This window comes from Trachurus japonicus, chromosome 1 (assembly GCF_045865225.1).
Source record: "Trachurus japonicus isolate A0001 chromosome 1, Traja_1.0".
Lineage (NCBI taxonomy): Eukaryota > Metazoa > Chordata > Actinopteri > Carangiformes > Carangidae > Trachurus > Trachurus japonicus.
Genome location: NC_140907.1, coordinates 15420404 through 15440007, shown reverse-complemented (window position 1 = coordinate 15440007; position 19604 = coordinate 15420404). Strand labels below are relative to the sequence as shown.

The 19604-nt window shown below is 41.7% G+C and overlaps 1 protein-coding gene and 1 long non-coding RNA gene across 2 annotated transcripts in view; both read left to right on the top strand.

The window, feature by feature from the left end:
- Positions 1–19604, top strand: part of LOC146991580 (uncharacterized) — a 45541-nt gene that overhangs the window by 2464 nt on the left and 23473 nt on the right. The gene's annotated exons all lie outside the window — the stretch shown is intronic.
- Positions 3904–4861, top strand: LOC146991581 (uncharacterized). The gene is made up of 3 exons (XR_015037113.1): positions 3904–4019; positions 4381–4522; positions 4738–4861. It is a non-coding gene; the product is annotated as an uncharacterized LOC146991581 (long non-coding RNA).

Here is a 19604-nt window from a genome sequence, read left to right as displayed (position 1 = left end):
GGTTTGTGGTACTGCAGCTCCATACACATTAAATGATTGGGTTACACTGAATGAGAGCCTTTCATTGGCTGAACACCTGATCAGTGATTGGCTGAAGCTGACGTCAATCAGGCAGATTCTGATCTGTGATTTGGCTGCTGAGTTGTCCATCACCAGTTGGCGCGAAGTGGCACCGAAGAGAGTGTGCATGATGGCTCCAGGCAGAAACTTGGATTAACAAAATTGGTAAGTGATACTGACGAACTATAAATGTATTAGCAATAAAAATGTATCTAGGGATGGTAATATTTTAATTTACTGGCTGTTTGTGCCAGCCGTTTGTGAGCAGTGAATTGTTTGCTCTAACCTAGTTTCCTCGGTAAGTACATGGCAGTGGCTATTACCTGCAGCGAAGAGGGCAAGCATAAAAGCACGTTTTAACCAACACACCCACGAGCCCCTCGTCGCAAATGCGAGTAAAAAACAGATCAGTGCGAATTGTGAAATGCAATTAGTAAGTTAGCACGTGTGCGACTACCAAATTGTACCGTAGCTGAGCTACGTGGCTAACAACAGCTAACGCTAATATCAAAACACATCGCCGTCAAAACGTAGTTGCCCCGCGGCAATTTGTTTTCAAGCTGGGTTTAGTAGAGATTTATCGCCAATGAGACGGACCAGGTCAGGTCCAGGTTTTAATGTTCAGGTCCGTTTCTAACTGTAGCAGCAGCAGAGAGATGGGGCAGCTCCTGTATGGGGAGCCTGGCTCTGACTTAGCTCCTGTCCAGCTGAACAGCGGAGTGATAACGTCCGTAAAAAGTCGCAGTGCTGTTATACTGTATATCAGCACTCATGGGACGTCTCTTGTCCAATTCAATTGCTCGGTTGGGACCGGTCGGAACTAACTGTTGTATAATAAATGTTTTATGATGTGTTGCGAACGTTTGGAGGTTGTGGCCGGTTGTGCACTTGAATGCAGCATCAGCTGAAAAAAAGAGACTGCACGCGGAACCAAACCGAAGCAGCGCACGGAGTGGAGGTAGTTTCAGATCGGCGCACATGTCAACCGGTCTGCCTGGTCACATCTGGCGCTGTAGCTCCCTGTGTGACCAGCCAAGCCCCCGCGAAGGCCCCCGCTCCGCCTCCGTACACGTAGTGTAAAGCGAACTCGTTCATATGCTCACAACCCAAAGCAGCGCCGTATCCGCGAGCACTCGGTGTAACGGCGATGTTGTTGTTGTTTTTATTCCGTGCATGTCCATGGAGCTGTGCGCCGCGGTTCTCTACGTTGCTGTGCCAGGCAGCTGTTTCCCTCGGAGCTCGGCCCCGTTTGAAAGGAAGCCCGTACTGTAGGTGAAAAGACGTGGCGTCCGCGATGTAGAATGTGTAGAAGAGAAACACACATTTCAGGGCCACTGACTTGAATAATCGGGTCAGACAAATGTAAACACACAAGGCTGAACATCACTGGACATGTCTGTTGGGATTATACAAAAAAGTAAAGTAAGGTAGAGCTGTCAAGATGTATGCAGTAGGCTATATACTAGGCTATCACTCATTTCCAATGTACAGGTGCATTAGAATATCATGGAAGAGTTTATTAAGGCCTATGTCACTAATTAAATTCAAAAAGTGAAACTAACACATTATATACTGTAGCCTATATGAAGACCTGAAATTCAGTATTCCCAAAAATGTAAATACTACAAAGGAACCTTTTTTTCTCTTTTCTTTAAAGCATTTTTAATATAGAAATGTTGTCCATCTATATGCACTCAATACTTGGTTGGGGCTGTTTGATTTGAACTACTGGAAATGGACTTTTCCATGATATTATAATGTATTTAAATGCACATGTATTATGTTAATGGTGAGTGTCACCGCTCTAAGATCTTTTTTGGTCCTGACCCGTTGGCATCCCTGTTAAAAAGCTATGAATTGAACTGTTTTGCTTATAAATGCCTCCTCATTGACCTCATATGACGTTATTATTTAAAATTATTTGTGTGCTACTAAAATTATTTGTGTGCTACTAGATTTTTCAACTTAGTAGCACACGTGCTACCTGGGAAAATGCTAAGCGTCAAGCCCTGAACACACCTAAAATATACAGCATCTATATAGCATAAACTAGGTAAATGCAGTGTTTCCCACAAATAGGCTTTATTTGGTGGGCCATTTATAATGTTAAATTTTATTTTATCCGTCTGAGAAAATTATCCGCGAGTGATTAACTAGTGGGCAGTGGCACTCGCTCTCGTGTAGCTGCAGGTAAGCACCAAGGGAGGGGCGGGCGAGAGTCTCCGTTATAGACGGTGTTTTCTGGTACAACGTTAATAGAGATGCTGGGTGCAGTCGTATATTCAATTTTGCTTAGGAACCGAGACCTGTTTCTCGTCAGTGCTACAAACAAATATAAGCAAAGGGAGCCAACAGCTTGAACCTGGCGTAGCCGACAAGCACGCAGAGTTGTACAAGGAGTTTAAAGACCGACAGGTTAGTATGTGAAAGATAACACGATGACGTTCATGATCGTGACAATCAAATAAGTCAAATGAGTAGGCTATGGTTTATTTAGTGAGAAGTCACTATTTGGCACCGCTGTAATTTGACGAGGCTATCTAGAGAAATAGTAGGCTATTTTCCTCATGGAGAATGAGGAGTTGTCGTCACGGCACAGAGCCCCTCCCCTTTCCGCCATGTTGGAAGGTACGCCCCTCCGAGTGCAGCTGAGCTTTGCCTTGTTGTTGGCACGGTAGCTGCTAGCAGAGGAGGTTGATGCAACTCTGTACTGTTTTAACAATGCCTGGAAATAACTGCTCCGTTAAAAACTGCTCCAATGCCTCACACGATCGTCGAGGAAACCATAAGAACAGTGGGCTACAGTGTTGTGCTATATTTACATACATACACATAAGCAGCAGTGTTTCAGTTACGTAATTTATGTGCCTCCTCCATGGGACCAAAATTGTACTTAAATGTAATTGAATTGACTGGCGCGTTGCACAGAATACTGCGGTACTTTATTAATTAACCTGTCTAAATTTGTGTCTCGAGGTTCCTATTTTTTGACAATCAAAATATGGTCCCCCTACATAAAATACATGTAGGAATATATTTAATTTTCATTTATTTTCATAACTTATGGGAAACACTGAAATGGTAAGAGAGCAACAGACAATGAGTAATCAGTAATTTGTTTTTAAATATATTTAACCTAAGTGTATGCATTTATGATGTATGGCTCATCCTGCTCCCTTCATCAATGCACTGTTCTGTAGTGATGCTTTCTGACCTAAATAGATGTCACTGTTAATTACTTAACCAACTTAAAGCAGAAGTAAGTGGTCCGGTCGTTTTGGCTAATGCTGCGTTCCAGGCAGGCTTTTGAAATCGTAAATTACAGCTTCAAGTCACAACTTACGACTTTGTAGCGTTCCAGGCAACCCACTCGTGTTTCTCCGACCTGTTTTACCGGTGAAAGTCACTATAACGGCCACTCGTAACTTCTGACCCGTGAACTCGTACCAGATCGAACTGGTACCACTTCACGGTCGGAAAAATACGAGTTTCCTTGAACGCACCATAACAGTCCTTGTCCGTACGTCACCACATTCACGGCGTTCCTTGGCTGCACACACAGCCCTGCATGCCGTTCTCTCTCCTCATTGGATAAAAACTGTAGGATACGATAAATGTTTTCTCCTCGGCTCAGAGCAGAGCAGAGTGACTGACAGACCCGTGTTTCAGACCAAACACTCTATAGAAGTGATTGCTGTCGGAAGATATAACTATTTAAGACTTATATTAACACAAATATATCACTTACTTCTGCTTTAACTTAAACATAATGTCATTGTTAATGTTGTTGTCAATATGAATAAATATTGGTTTAGTTTTTAATGTTCTCTGGGAATTATTGCAGTTAAAGATGACAGCGAGAGGGAGGCGAAAGTCTCCAAAACAGGATGCAGTGGACCATATTATTCTAGGCAAGGATAAACCCATCGTAGAGGAAAAATTCATTGACACATTTAAAGGTAAGTTGTTAGTATCATACCATGTTCTGACACTGCTGACAGTCATATCACAGCAGCTCTAGTTAACTCGAGCAGTTTTATACATCTTCACGTCAAAAAGTGTTGCTACTGTCAATGAACACCTTTAAATGCAAGTGTGGAGCTGGTTGTGAGTTGGTGTTGATCAAGCAAATATAAAAACTGTACTCCAAATGTACAGACAGGACGCAAATAAATGTGAGTGGCCAACCCAGATAAACCTGATATGTGGACAGTACTTAGAGTCTAAGGTTTTGCATAATTTATCTGTCTGAAAAGATGAGCCATATAGCCAAATAGTTGGACTTAAATTCTTGTTTTCATTCTGTTCTTGCTATTTTAGGGAGAGGGGTTTTTGCCAAGCAATTCATTGCGTCATCATCCTTTTTATTGGAGTACCGTGGACTTCTGTCATTGAGTCAACGATTCAATGACAAAAACAACCCATTTTTATTTGATTTTATTTGGAATGGCAAGTGCTATTGGTAAGTTTGTTGCTTGTTAATTTACTGAAATGTAGAAAAATGTATCTTTTATATCAACATTTTGAATTCATACTGTATGATTGAAATTAATTAAAATTTTAACTAATATTGCATGTATGATTTAATGAGTTTACAAAGAAGGCTTACACTGAAAATGTTTTTGTCATGACATCTTGAATTAGTTAATCGCAGGCAATGTTTTTTTTTTGTTACAGCATAGATGCTTCCAAAGAAGATGGGACACTTGGGCGCCTAGCAAATGACAACCACATAAATCCAAACTGCAAAATGAAAAAAATAGTAGTCGAAGGAAGGCCACACTTGTGCCTTTTTGCAATTAGGGACATATTTCCAGGAATGGAAATAACCTATGACTATGGTGATTCCCCTTGGCCATGGCGCTCAATAGTGAGTTTATGTTCTGATGTTCTCTTAATGATGGTGTTTGTTAAATGAGAGGGAAAGTAACAGTAGTATGAGTGCTTATCTCAGGAATTCACTTCATGAAGAGACATTTGTACAGTGTTATAGAATTTAGTATGAGAATTTCACCTGTCTTCAGCTAATCTGTATCATAATCAGTGAGGGGCTTGAGCAGTCAAAGTTGTTAGAGTGAAATAATGTATTGTAGTGTATATATGTTGTGAATCAACACACATCCCTGTAAATTATGAAATATGATGTACAAAAAGGTCAGATTTATAGAGAAATGATATGACAATAGCATACATTTCCTCTGTACAATTGCAGGCACCACATAAGGAACCCCAAACGTCCAAGACAAAAAAAACAGCCTCAACAGAAAACAAAACGGCAAGTTGTGTTTTGTAAAATCACAGCCACTTGTTGTCTTTGGTTATAGTGTGAAAAAAGCACCTACACAACACGTCATCCTACTTGCTGCAATGTGATGTCTGTTGTACATATTGCCAGTGTTGTAGCACAATAATTGCTGCATGACAATTCATTATTACTGTTCATTACTATTCCAATTGTTTTATTTGCACCTTTCTCTTATCTCCAGGAATTCTGTGGTGAGACGAGCAAGGCTCTGACACTCAGCAGTGCAACGTCTGACACGCCAGCTGATGAAGTGAGTATTAGAATATATTCTTTCACACACTCACAAGATGTTTGATGCAGGTGGCGAGGGCAAAGTACTGCACTGGGCTGTTTTTAGATGGACACTCGTTTTTATGAAGTATGAACTATATTCATTGTGGAAAATTCTCTAGATCCTTCTCCTCGCACCTCTCCTTGCATCTCTCTCTGCTCCTCTGGACACACACACATAGTAATGACAAGCAGCTAATTCATGTAGCTAACGCTACTCAGCAGCTAAAAACGTACTGTTACCGTTGGCTTCAGAAGCTGTAGCATTTATTAACTGACAAACTACATGTTCTGCCAACTTCCTGCTAATCTCTTTCTGTGCTGTTGCCACTCTGTTCGCTTTTATCACTTTAGTCACTCTCTCTGCTCGCTCACTTGTTGCACATTTCCATAAGGAGCTGCGCTACTCTACGTTACGCTGACTTTACGCTACTCATGCTACTCGCTACTCTAACGTTTATAAGCATGAGCGTTACATTTTACATAAATGTCCTCTGAAGAATGAGAGGAGGGTCTCACATGATTTGCTGCGCAAATTAATGACTCAATAAAAGTCCGAAATAACACCGTGTGTCGTTGTGCTCACACAGTGTGAGTAAAAATCCTTAGTAGCGCGTTGACATTAGCAGTGGCGCTCGTAATCTAGCGTAATCTGAATGAATATAGGGGAAACACTGCACTCCAGTATCTCTGCACTTTGGGTCAGACAGAAGATGGTGGAATGTTTCAAAATACCTGATAAGGTTAAGGCTGTCAGGTCGCAGTGTGTCTTATAAGGACAGCACATAACTTGTCAAATTTGAATAGAGGTGAGCCCATTGTGTGAGTAAGTTGTGTCACTTGTGTGTCAGTGGTGCATCTCTAAACTGAGTTGTAAGGACAGCTCTCCTTGTGAGGACCATCGTATATCCTACTTGCTGCAATGTGATGTCTGTTGTACATATTGCCAGTGTTGTAGCACAATAATTGCTGCATGACAATTCATTATTACTGTTCATTACTATTCCAATTGTTTTATTTGCACCTTTCTCTTATCTCCAGGAATTCTGTGGTGAGACGAGCAAGGCTCTGACACTCAGCAGTGCAACGTCTGACACGCCAGCTGATGAAGTGAGTATTAGAATATATTCTTTCACACACTCACAAGATGTTTGATGCAGGTGGGGAGGGCAAAGTACTGCACTGGGCTGTTTTTAGATGGACACTCGTTTTTATGAAGTATGAACTATATTCATTGTGGAAAATTCTCTAGATCCTTCTCCTCGCACCTCTCCTTGCATCTCTCTCTGCTCCTCTGGACACACACACACATAGTAATGACAAGCAGCTAATTCATGTAGCTAACGCTACTCAGCAGCTAAAAACGTACTGTTACCGTTGGCTTCAGAAGCTGTAGCATTTATTAACTGACAAACTACATGTTCTGCCAACTTCCTGCTAATCTCTTTCTGTGCTGTTGCCACTCTGTTCGCTTTGATCACTTTAGTCACTCTCTCTGCTCGCTCACTTGTTGCACATTTCCATAAGGAGCTGCGCTACTCTACGTTATGCTGACTTTACGCTACTCATGCTACTCGCTACTCTAACGTTTATAAGCATGAGCGTTACATTTTACATAAATGTCCTCTGAAGAATGAGAGGAGGGTCTCACATGATTTGCTGCGCAAATTAATGACTCAATAAAAGTCCGAAATAACACCGTGTGTCGTTGTGCTCACACAGTGTGAGTAAAAATCCTTAGTAGCGCGTTGACATTAGCAGTGGCGCTCGTAATCTAGCGTAATCTGAATGAATATAGGGGAAACACTGCACTCCAGTATCTCTGCACTTTGGGTCAGACAGAAGATGGTGGAATGTTTCAAAATACCTGATAAGGTTAAGGCTGTCAGGTCGCAGTGTGTCTTATAAGGACAGCACATAACTTGTCAAATTTGAATAGAGGTGAGCCCATTGTGTGAGTAAGTTGTGTCACTTGTGTGTCAGTGGTGCATCTCTAAACTGAGTTGTAAGGACAGCTCTCCTTGTGAGGACCATCGTATATCCTACTTGCTGCAATGTGATGTCTGTTGTACATATTGCCAGTGTTGTAGCACAATAATTGCTGCATGACAATTCATTATTACTGTTCATTACTATTCCAATTGTTTTATTTGCACCTTTCTCTTATCTCCAGGAATTCTGTGGTGAGACGAGCAAGGCTCTGACACTCAGCAGTGCAACGTCTGACACGCCAGCTGATGAAGTGAGTATTAGAATATATTCTTTCACACACTCACAAGATGTTTGATGCAGGTGGGGAGGGCAAAGTACTGCACTGGGCTGTTTTTAGATGGACACTCGTTTTTATGAAGTATGAACTATATTCATTGTGGAAAATTCTCTAGATCCTTCTCCTCGCACCTCTCCTTGCATCTCTCTCTGCTCCTCTGGACACACACACATAGTAATGACAAGCAGCTAATTAATGTAGCTAACGCTACTCAGCAGCTAAAAACGTACTGTTACCGTTGGCTTCAGAAGCTGTAGCATTTATTAACTGACAAACTGCATGTTCTGCCAACTTCCTGCTAATCTCTTTCTGTGCTGTTGGCCACTCTGTTCGCTTTGATCACTTTAGTCACTCTCTCTGCTCGCTCACTTGTTGCACATTTCCATAAGGAGCTGCGCTACTCTACGTTATGCTGACTTTACGCTACTCATGCTACTCGCTACTCTAACGTTTATAAGCATGAGCGTTACATTTTACATAAATGTCCTCTGAAGAATGAGAGGAGGGTCTCACATGATTTGCTGCGCAAATTAATGACTCAATAAAAGTTCGAAATAACACCGTGTGTCGTGAGGGGCTTGAGCGGTCAAAGTTGTTAGAGTGAAATAATGTATTGTAGTGTATATATGTTGTGAATCAACACACATCCCTGTAAATTATGAAATATGATGTACAAAAAGGTCAGATTTATAGAGAAATGATATGACAATAGCATACATTTCCTCTGTACAATTGCAGGCACCACATAAGGAACCCCAAACGTCCAAGACAAAAAAAACAGCCTCAACAGAAAACAAAACGGCAAGTTGTGTTTTGTAAAATCACAGCCACTTGTTGTCTTTGGTTATAGTGTGAAAAAAGCACCTACACAACACGTCATCCTACTTGCTGCAATGTGATGTCTGTTGTACATATTGCCAGTGTTGTAGCACAATAATTGCTGCATGACAATTCATTATTACTGTTCATTACTATTCCAATTGTTTTATTTGCACCTTTCTCTTATCTCCAGGAATTCTGTGGTGAGACGAGCAAGGCTCTGACACTCAGCAGTGCAACGTCTGACACGCCAGCTGATGAAGTGAGTATTAGAATATATTCTTTCACACACTCACAAGATGTTTGATGCAGGTGGGGAGGGCAAAGTACTGCACTGGGCTGTTTTTAGATGGACACTCGTTTTTATGAAGTATGAACTATATTCATTGTGGAAAATTCTCTAGATCCTTCTCCTCGCACCTCTCCTTGCATCTCTCTCTGCTCCTCTGGACACACACACACATAGTAATGACAAGCAGCTAATTCATGTAGCTAACGCTACTCAGCAGCTAAAAACGTACTGTTACCGTTGGCTTCAGAAGCTGTAGCATTTATTAACTGACAAACTACATGTTCTGCCAACTTCCTGCTAATCTCTTTCTGTGCTGTTGCCACTCTGTTCGCTTTGATCACTTTAGTCACTCTCTCTGCTCGCTCACTTGTTGCACATTTCCATAAGGAGCTGCGCTACTCTACGTTACGCTGACTTTACGCTACTCATGCTACTCGCTACTCTAACGTTTATAAGCATGAGCGTTACATTTTACATAAATGTCCTCTGAAGAATGAGAGGAGGGTCTCACATGATTTGCTGCGCAAATTAATGACTCAATAAAAGTCCGAAATAACACCGTGTGTCGTTGTGCTCACACAGTGTGAGTAAAAATCCTTAGTAGCGCGTTGACATTAGCAGTGGCGCTCGTAATCTAGCGTAATCTGAATGAATATAGGGGAAACACTGCACTCCAGTATCTCTGCACTTTGGGTCAGACAGAAGATGGTGGAATGTTTCAAAATACCTGATAAGGTTAAGGCTGTCAGGTCGCAGTGTGTCTTATAAGGACAGCACATAACTTGTCAAATTTGAATAGAGGTGAGCCCATTGTGTGAGTAAGTTGTGTCACTTGTGTGTCAGTGGTGCATCTCTAAACTGAGTTGTAAGGACAGCTCTCCTTGTGAGGACCATCGTATATCCTACTTGCTGCAATGTGATGTCTGTTGTACATATTGCCAGTGTTGTAGCACAATAATTGCTGCATGACAATTCATTATTACTGTTCATTACTATTCCAATTGTTTTATTTGCACCTTTCTCTTATCTCCAGGAATTCTGTGGTGAGACGAGCAAGGCTCTGACACTCAGCAGTGCAACGTCTGACACGCCAGCTGATGAAGTGAGTATTAGAATATATTCTTTCACACACTCACAAGATGTTTGATGCAGGTGGCGAGGGCAAAGTACTGCACTGGGCTGTTTTTAGATGGACACTCGTTTTTATGAAGTATGAACTATATTCATTGTGGAAAATTCTCTAGATCCTTCTCCTCGCACCTCTCCTTGCATCTCTCTCTGCTCCTCTGGACACACACACACATAGTAATGACAAGCAGCTAATTCATGTAGCTAACGCTACTCAGCAGCTAAAAACGTACTGTTACCGTTGGCTTCAGAAGCTGTAGCATTTATTAACTGACAAACTACATGTTCTGCCAACTTCCTGCTAATCTCTTTCTGTGCTGTTGCCACTCTGTTCGCTTTGATCACTTTAGTCACTCTCTCTGCTCGCTCACTTGTTGCACATTTCCATAAGGAGCTGCGCTACTCTACGTTACGCTGACTTTACGCTACTCATGCTACTCGCTACTCTAACGTTTATAAGCATGAGCGTTACATTTTACATAAATGTCCTCTGAAGAATGAGAGGAGGGTCTCACATGATTTGCTGCGCAAATTAATGACTCAATAAAAGTCCGAAATAACACCGTGTGTCGTTGTGCTCACACAGTGTGAGTAAAAATCCTTAGTAGCGCGTTGACATTAGCAGTGGCGCTCGTAATCTAGCGTAATCTGAATGAATATAGGGGAAACACTGCACTCCAGTATCTCTGCACTTTGGGTCAGACAGAAGATGGTGGAATGTTTCAAAATACCTGATAAGGTTAAGGCTGTCAGGTCGCAGTGTGTCTTATAAGGACAGCACATAACTTGTCAAATTTGAATAGAGGTGAGCCCATTGTGTGAGTAAGTTGTGTCACTTGTGTGTCAGTGGTGCATCTCTAAACTGAGTTGTAAGGACAGCTCTCCTTGTGAGGACCATCGTATATCCTACTTGCTGCAATGTGATGTCTGTTGTACATATTGCCAGTGTTGTAGCACAATAATTGCTGCATGACAATTCATTATTACTGTTCATTACTATTCCAATTGTTTTATTTGCACCTTTCTCTTATCTCCAGGAATTCTGTGGTGAGACGAGCAAGGCTCTGACACTCAGCAGTGCAACGTCTGACACGCCAGCTGATGAAGTGAGTATTAGAATATATTCTTTCACACACTCACAAGATGTTTGATGCAGGTGGCGAGGGCAAAGTACTGCACTGGGCTGTTTTTAGATGGACACTCGTTTTTATGAAGTATGAACTATATTCATTGTGGAAAATTCTCTAGATCCTTCTCCTCGCACCTCTCCTTGCATCTCTCTCTGCTCCTCTGGACACACACACATAGTAATGACAAGCAGCTAATTCATGTAGCTAACGCTACTCAGCAGCTAAAAACGTACTGTTACCGTTGGCTTCAGAAGCTGTAGCATTTATTAACTGACAAACTACATGTTCTGCCAACTTCCTGCTAATCTCTTTCTGTGCTGTTGCCACTCTGTTCGCTTTTATCACTTTAGTCACTCTCTCTGCTCGCTCACTTGTTGCACATTTCCATAAGGAGCTGCGCTACTCTACGTTACGCTGACTTTACGCTACTCATGCTACTCGCTACTCTAACGTTTATAAGCATGAGCGTTACATTTTACATAAATGTCCTCTGAAGAATGAGAGGAGGGTCTCACATGATTTGCTGCGCAAATTAATGACTCAATAAAAGTCCGAAATAACACCGTGTGTCGTTGTGCTCACACAGTGTGAGTAAAAATCCTTAGTAGCGCGTTGACATTAGCAGTGGCGCTCGTAATCTAGCGTAATCTGAATGAATATAGGGGAAACACTGCACTCCAGTATCTCTGCACTTTGGGTCAGACAGAAGATGGTGGAATGTTTCAAAATACCTGATAAGGTTAAGGCTGTCAGGTCGCAGTGTGTCTTATAAGGACAGCACATAACTTGTCAAATTTGAATAGAGGTGAGCCCATTGTGTGAGTAAGTTGTGTCACTTGTGTGTCAGTGGTGCATCTCTAAACTGAGTTGTAAGGACAGCTCTCCTTGTGAGGACCATCGTATATCCTACTTGCTGCAATGTGATGTCTGTTGTACATATTGCCAGTGTTGTAGCACAATAATTGCTGCATGACAATTCATTATTACTGTTCATTACTATTCCAATTGTTTTATTTGCACCTTTCTCTTATCTCCAGGAATTCTGTGGTGAGACGAGCAAGGCTCTGACACTCAGCAGTGCAACGTCTGACACGCCAGCTGATGAAGTGAGTATTAGAATATATTCTTTCACACACTCACAAGATGTTTGATGCAGGTGGGGAGGGCAAAGTACTGCACTGGGCTGTTTTTAGATGGACACTCGTTTTTATGAAGTATGAACTATATTCATTGTGGAAAATTCTCTAGATCCTTCTCCTCGCACCTCTCCTTGCATCTCTCTCTGCTCCTCTGGACACACACACATAGTAATGACAAGCAGCTAATTAATGTAGCTAACGCTACTCAGCAGCTAAAAACGTACTGTTACCGTTGGCTTCAGAAGCTGTAGCATTTATTAACTGACAAACTGCATGTTCTGCCAACTTCCTGCTAATCTCTTTCTGTGCTGTTGCCACTCTGTTCGCTTTGATCACTTTAGTCACTCTCTCTGCTCGCTCACTTGTTGCACATTTCCATAAGGAGCTGCGCTACTCTACGTTATGCTGACTTTACGCTACTCATGCTACTCGCTACTCTAACGTTTATAAGCATGAGCGTTACATTTTACATAAATGTCCTCTGAAGAATGAGAGGAGGGTCTCACATGATTTGCTGCGCAAATTAATGACTCAATAAAAGTTCGAAATAACACCGTGTGTCGTGAGGGGCTTGAGCGGTCAAAGTTGTTAGAGTGAAATAATGTATTGTAGTGTATATATGTTGTGAATCAACACACATCCCTGTAAATTATGAAATATGATGTACAAAAAGGTCAGATTTATAGAGAAATGATATGACAATAGCATACATTTCCTCTGTACAATTGCAGGCACCACATAAGGAACCCCAAACGTCCAAGACAAAAAAAACAGCCTCAACAGAAAACAAAACGGCAAGTTGTGTTTTGTAAAATCACAGCCACTTGTTGTCTTTGGTTATAGTGTGAAAAAAGCACCTACACAACACGTCATCCTACTTGCTGCAATGTGATGTCTGTTGTACATATTGCCAGTGTTGTAGCACAATAATTGCTGCATGACAATTCATTATTACTGTTCATTACTATTCCAATTGTTTTATTTGCACCTTTCTCTTATCTCCAGGAATTCTGTGGTGAGACGAGCAAGGCTCTGACACTCAGCAGTGCAACGTCTGACACGCCAGCTGATGAAGTGAGTATTAGAATATATTCTTTCACACACTCACAAGATGTTTGATGCAGGTGGGGAGGGCAAAGTACTGCACTGGGCTGTTTTTAGATGGACACTCGTTTTTATGAAGTATGAACTATATTCATTGTGGAAAATTCTCTAGATCCTTCTCCTCGCACCTCTCCTTGCATCTCTCTCTGCTCCTCTGGACACACACACACATAGTAATGACAAGCAGCTAATTCATGTAGCTAACGCTACTCAGCAGCTAAAAACGTACTGTTACCGTTGGCTTCAGAAGCTGTAGCATTTATTAACTGACAAACTACATGTTCTGCCAACTTCCTGCTAATCTCTTTCTGTGCTGTTGCCACTCTGTTCGCTTTGATCACTTTAGTCACTCTCTCTGCTCGCTCACTTGTTGCACATTTCCATAAGGAGCTGCGCTACTCTACGTTACGCTGACTTTACGCTACTCATGCTACTCGCTACTCTAACGTTTATAAGCATGAGCGTTACATTTTACATAAATGTCCTCTGAAGAATGAGAGGAGGGTCTCACATGATTTGCTGCGCAAATTAATGACTCAATAAAAGTCCGAAATAACACCGTGTGTCGTTGTGCTCACACAGTGTGAGTAAAAATCCTTAGTAGCGCGTTGACATTAGCAGTGGCGCTCGTAATCTAGCGTAATCTGAATGAATATAGGGGAAACACTGCACTCCAGTATCTCTGCACTTTGGGTCAGACAGAAGATGGTGGAATGTTTCAAAATACCTGATAAGGTTAAGGCTGTCAGGTCGCAGTGTGTCTTATAAGGACAGCACATAACTTGTCAAATTTGAATAGAGGTGAGCCCATTGTGTGAGTAAGTTGTGTCACTTGTGTGTCAGTGGTGCATCTCTAAACTGAGTTGTAAGGACAGCTCTCCTTGTGAGGACCATCGTATATCCTACTTGCTGCAATGTGATGTCTGTTGTACATATTGCCAGTGTTGTAGCACAATAATTGCTGCATGACAATTCATTATTACTGTTCATTACTATTCCAATTGTTTTATTTGCACCTTTCTCTTATCTCCAGGAATTCTGTGGTGAGACGAGCAAGGCTCTGACACTCAGCAGTGCAACGTCTGACACGCCAGCTGATGAAGTGAGTATTAGAATATATTCTTTCACACACTCACAAGATGTTTGATGCAGGTGGCGAGGGCAAAGTACTGCACTGGGCTGTTTTTAGATGGACACTCGTTTTTATGAAGTATGAACTATATTCATTGTGGAAAATTCTCTAGATCCTTCTCCTCGCACCTCTCCTTGCATCTCTCTCTGCTCCTCTGGACACACACACATAGTAATGACAAGCAGCTAATTAATGTAGCTAACGCTACTCAGCAGCTAAAAACGTACTGTTACCGTTGGCTTCAGAAGCTGTAGCATTTATTAACTGACAAACTACATGTTCTGCCAACTTCCTGCTAATCTCTTTCTGTGCTGTTGCCACTCTGTTCGCTTTTATCACTTTAGTCACTCTCTCTGCTCGCTCACTTGTTGCACATTTCCATAAGGAGCTGCGCTACTCTACGTTATGCTGACTTTACGCTACTCATGCTACTCGCTACTCTAACGTTTATAAGCATGAGCGTTACATTTTACATAAATGTCCTCTGAAGAATGAGAGGAGGGTCTCACATGATTTGCTGCGCAAATTAATGACTCAATAAAAGTCCAAAATAACACCGTGTGTCGTTGTGCTCACACAGTGTGAGTAAAAATCCTTAGTAGCGCGTTGACATTAGCAGTGGCGCTCGTAATCTAGCGTAATCTGAATGAATATAGGGGAAACACTGCACTCCAGTATCTCTGCACTTTGGGTCAGACAGAAGATGGTGGAATGTTTCAAAATACCTGATAAGGTTAAGGCTGTCAGGTCGCAGTGTGTCTTATAAGGACAGCACATAACTTGTCAAATTTGAATAGAGGTGAGCCCATTGTGTGAGTAAGTTGTGTCACTTGTGTGTCAGTGGTGCATCTCTAAACTGAGTTGTAAGGACAGCTCTCCTTGTGAGGACCATCGTATATCCTACTTGCTGCAATGTGATGTCTGTTGTACATATTGCCAGTGTTGTAGCACAATAATTGCTGCATGACAATTCATTATTACTGTTCATTACTATTCCAATTGTTTTATTTGCACCTTTCTCTTATCTCCAGGAATTCTGTGGTGAGACGAGCAAGGCTCTGACACTCAGCAGTGCAACGTCTGACACGCCAGCTGATGAAGTGAGTATTAGAATATATTCTTTCACACACTCACAAGATGTTTGATGCAGGTGGGGAGGGCAAAGTACTGCACTGGGCTGTTTTTAGATGGACACTCGTTTTTATGAAGTATGAACTATATTCATTGTGGAAAATTCTCTAGATCCTTCTCCTCGCACCTCTCCTTGCATCTCTCTCTGCTCCTCTGGACACACACACATAGTAATGACAAGCAGCTAATTCATGTAGCTAACGCTACTCAGCAGCTAAAAACGTACTGTTACCGTTGGCTTCAGAAGCTGTAGCATTTATTAACTGACAAACTACATGTTCTGCCAACTTCCTGCTAATCTCTTTCTGTGCTGTTGGCCACTCTGTTCGCTTTTATCACTTTAGTCACTCTCTCTGCTCGCTCACTTGTTGCACATTTCCATAAGGAGCTGCGCTACTCTACGTTATGCTGACTTTACGCTACTCATGCTACTCGCTACTCTAACGTTTATAAGCATGAGCGTTACATTTTACATAAATGTCCTCTGAAGAATGAGAGGAGGGTCTCACATGATTTGCTGCGCAAATTAATGACTCAATAAAAGTTCGAAATAACACCGTGTGTCGTGAGGGGCTTGAGCGGTCAAAGTTGTTAGAGTGAAATAATGTATTGTAGTGTATATATGTTGTGAATCAACACACATCCCTGTAAATTATGAAATATGATGTACAAAAAGGTCAGATTTATAGAGAAATGATATGACAATAGCATACATTTCCTCTGTACAATTGCAGGCACCACATAAGGAACCCCAAACGTCCAAGACAAAAAAAACAGCCTCAACAGAAAACAAAACGGCAAGTTGTGTTTTGTAAAATCACAGCCACTTGTTGTCTTTGGTTATAGTGTGAAAAAAGCACCTACACAACACGTCATCCTACTTGCTGCAATGTGATGTCTGTTGTACATATTGCCAGTGTTGTAGCACAATAATTGCTGCATGACAATTCATTATTACTGTTCATTACTATTCCAATTGTTTTATTTGCACCTTTCTCTTATCTCCAGGAATTCTGTGGTGAGACGAGCAAGGCTCTGACACTCAGCAGTGCAACGTCTGACACGCCAGCTGATGAAGTGAGTATTAGAATATATTCTTTCACACACTCACAAGATGTTTGATGCAGGTGGGGAGGGCAAAGTACTGCACTGGGCTGTTTTTAGATGGACACTCGTTTTTATGAAGTATGAACTATATTCATTGTGGAAAATTCTCTAGATCCTTCTCCTCGCACCTCTCCTTGCATCTCTCTCTGCTCCTCTGGACACACACACACATAGTAATGACAAGCAGCTAATTCATGTAGCTAACGCTACTCAGCAGCTAAAAACGTACTGTTACCGTTGGCTTCAGAAGCTGTAGCATTTATTAACTGACAAACTACATGTTCTGCCAACTTCCTGCTAATCTCTTTCTGTGCTGTTGCCACTCTGTTCGCTTTTATCACTTTAGTCACTCTCTCTGCTCGCTCACTTGTTGCACATTTCCATAAGGAGCTGCGCTACTCTACGTTACGCTGACTTTACGCTACTCATGCTACTCGCTACTCTAACGTTTATAAGCATGAGCGTTACATTTTACATAAATGTCCTCTGAAGAATGAGAGGAGGGTCTCACATGATTTGCTGCGCAAATTAATGACTCAATAAAAGTCCGAAATAACACCGTGTGTCGTTGTGCTCACACAGTGTGAGTAAAAATCCTTAGTAGCGCGTTGACATTAGCAGTGGCGCTCGTAATCTAGCGTAATCTGAATGAATATAGGGGAAACACTGCACTCCAGTATCTCTGCACTTTGGGTCAGACAGAAGATGGTGGAATGTTTCAAAATACCTGATAAGGTTAAGGCTGTCAGGTCGCAGTGTGTCTTATAAGGACAGCACGTAACTTGTCAAATTTGAATAGAGGTGAGCCCATTGTGTGAGTAAGTTGTGTCACTTGTGTGTCAGTGGTGCATCTCTAAACTGAGTTGTAAGGACAGCTCTCCTTGTGAGGACCATCGTATATCCTACTTGCTGCAATGTGATGTCTGTTGTACATATTGCCAGTGTTGTAGCACAATAATTGCTGCATGACAATTCATTATTACTGTTCATTACTATTCCAATTGTTTTATTTGCACCTTTCTCTTATCTCCAGGAATTCTGTGGTGAGACGAGCAAGGCTCTGACACTCAGCAGTGCAACGTCTGACACGCCAGCTGATGAAGTGAGTATTAGAATATATTCTTTCACACACTCACAAGATGTTTGATGCAGGTGGGGAGGGCAAAGTACTGCACTGGGCTGTTTTTAGATGGACACTCGTTTTTATGAAGTATGAACTATATTCATTGTGGAAAATTCTCTAGATCCTTCTCCTCGCACCTCTCCTTGCATCTCTCTCTGCTCCTCTGGACACACACACATAGTAATGACAAGCAGCTAATTCATGTAGCTAACGCTACTCAGCAGCTAAAAACGTACTGTTACCGTTGGCTTCAGAAGCTGTAGCATTTATTAACTGACAAACTACATGTTCTGCCAACTTCCTGCTAATCTCTTTCTGTGCTGTTGCCACTCTGTTCGCTTTTATCACTTTAGTCACTCTCTCTGCTCGCTCACTTGTTGCACATTTCCATAAGGAGCTGCGCTACTCTACGTTATGCTGACTTTACGCTACTCATGCTACTCGCTACTCTAACGTTTATAAGCATGAGCGTTACATTTTACATAAATGTCCTCTGAAGAATGAGAGGAGGGTCTCACATGATTTGCTGCGCAAATTAATGACTCAATAAAAGTCCGAAATAACACCGTGTGTCGTGAGGGGCTTGAGCGGTCAAAGTTGTTAGAGTGAAATAATGTATTATAGTGTATATATGTTGTGAATCAACACACATCCCTGTAAATTATGAAATATGATGTACAAAAAGGTCAGATTTATAGAGAAATGATATGACAATAGCATACATTTCCTCTGTACAATTGCAGGCACCACATAAGGAACCCCAAACGTCCAAGACAAAAAAAACAGCCTCAACAGAAAACAAAACGGCAAGTTGTGTTTTGTAAAATCACAGCCACTTGTTGTCTTTGGTTATAGTGTGAAAAAAGCACCTACACAACACGTCATCCTACTTGCTGCAATGTGATGTCTGTTGTACATATTGCCAGTGTTGTAGCACAATAATTGCTGCATGACAATTCATTATTACTGTTCATTACTATTCCAATTGTTTTATTTGCACCTTTCTCTTATCTCCAGGAATTCTGTGGTGAGACGAGCAAGGCTCTGACACTCAGCAGTGCAACGTCTGACACGCCAGCTGATGAAGTGAGTATTAGAATATATTCTTTCACACACTCACAAGATGTTTGATGCAGGTGGGGAGGGCAAAGTACTGCACTGGGCTGTTTTTAGATGGACACTCGTTTTTATGAAGTATGAACTATATTCATTGTGGAAAATTCTCTAGATCCTTCTCCTCGCACCTCTCCTTGCATCTCTCTCTGCTCCTCTGGACACACACACATAGTAATGACAAGCAGCTAATTCATGTAGCTAACGCTACTCAGCAGCTAAAAACGTACTGTTACCGTTGGCTTCAGAAGCTGTAGCATTTATTAACTGACAAACTGCATGTTCTGCCAACTTCCTGCTAATCTCTTTCTGTGCTGTTGCCACTCTGTTCGCTTTTATCACTTTAGTCACTCTCTCTGCTCGCTCACTTGTTGCACATTTCCATAAGGAGCTGCGCTACTCTACGTTACGCTGACTTTACGCTACTCATGCTACTCGCTACTCTAACGTTTATAAGCATGAGCGTTACATTTTACATAAAT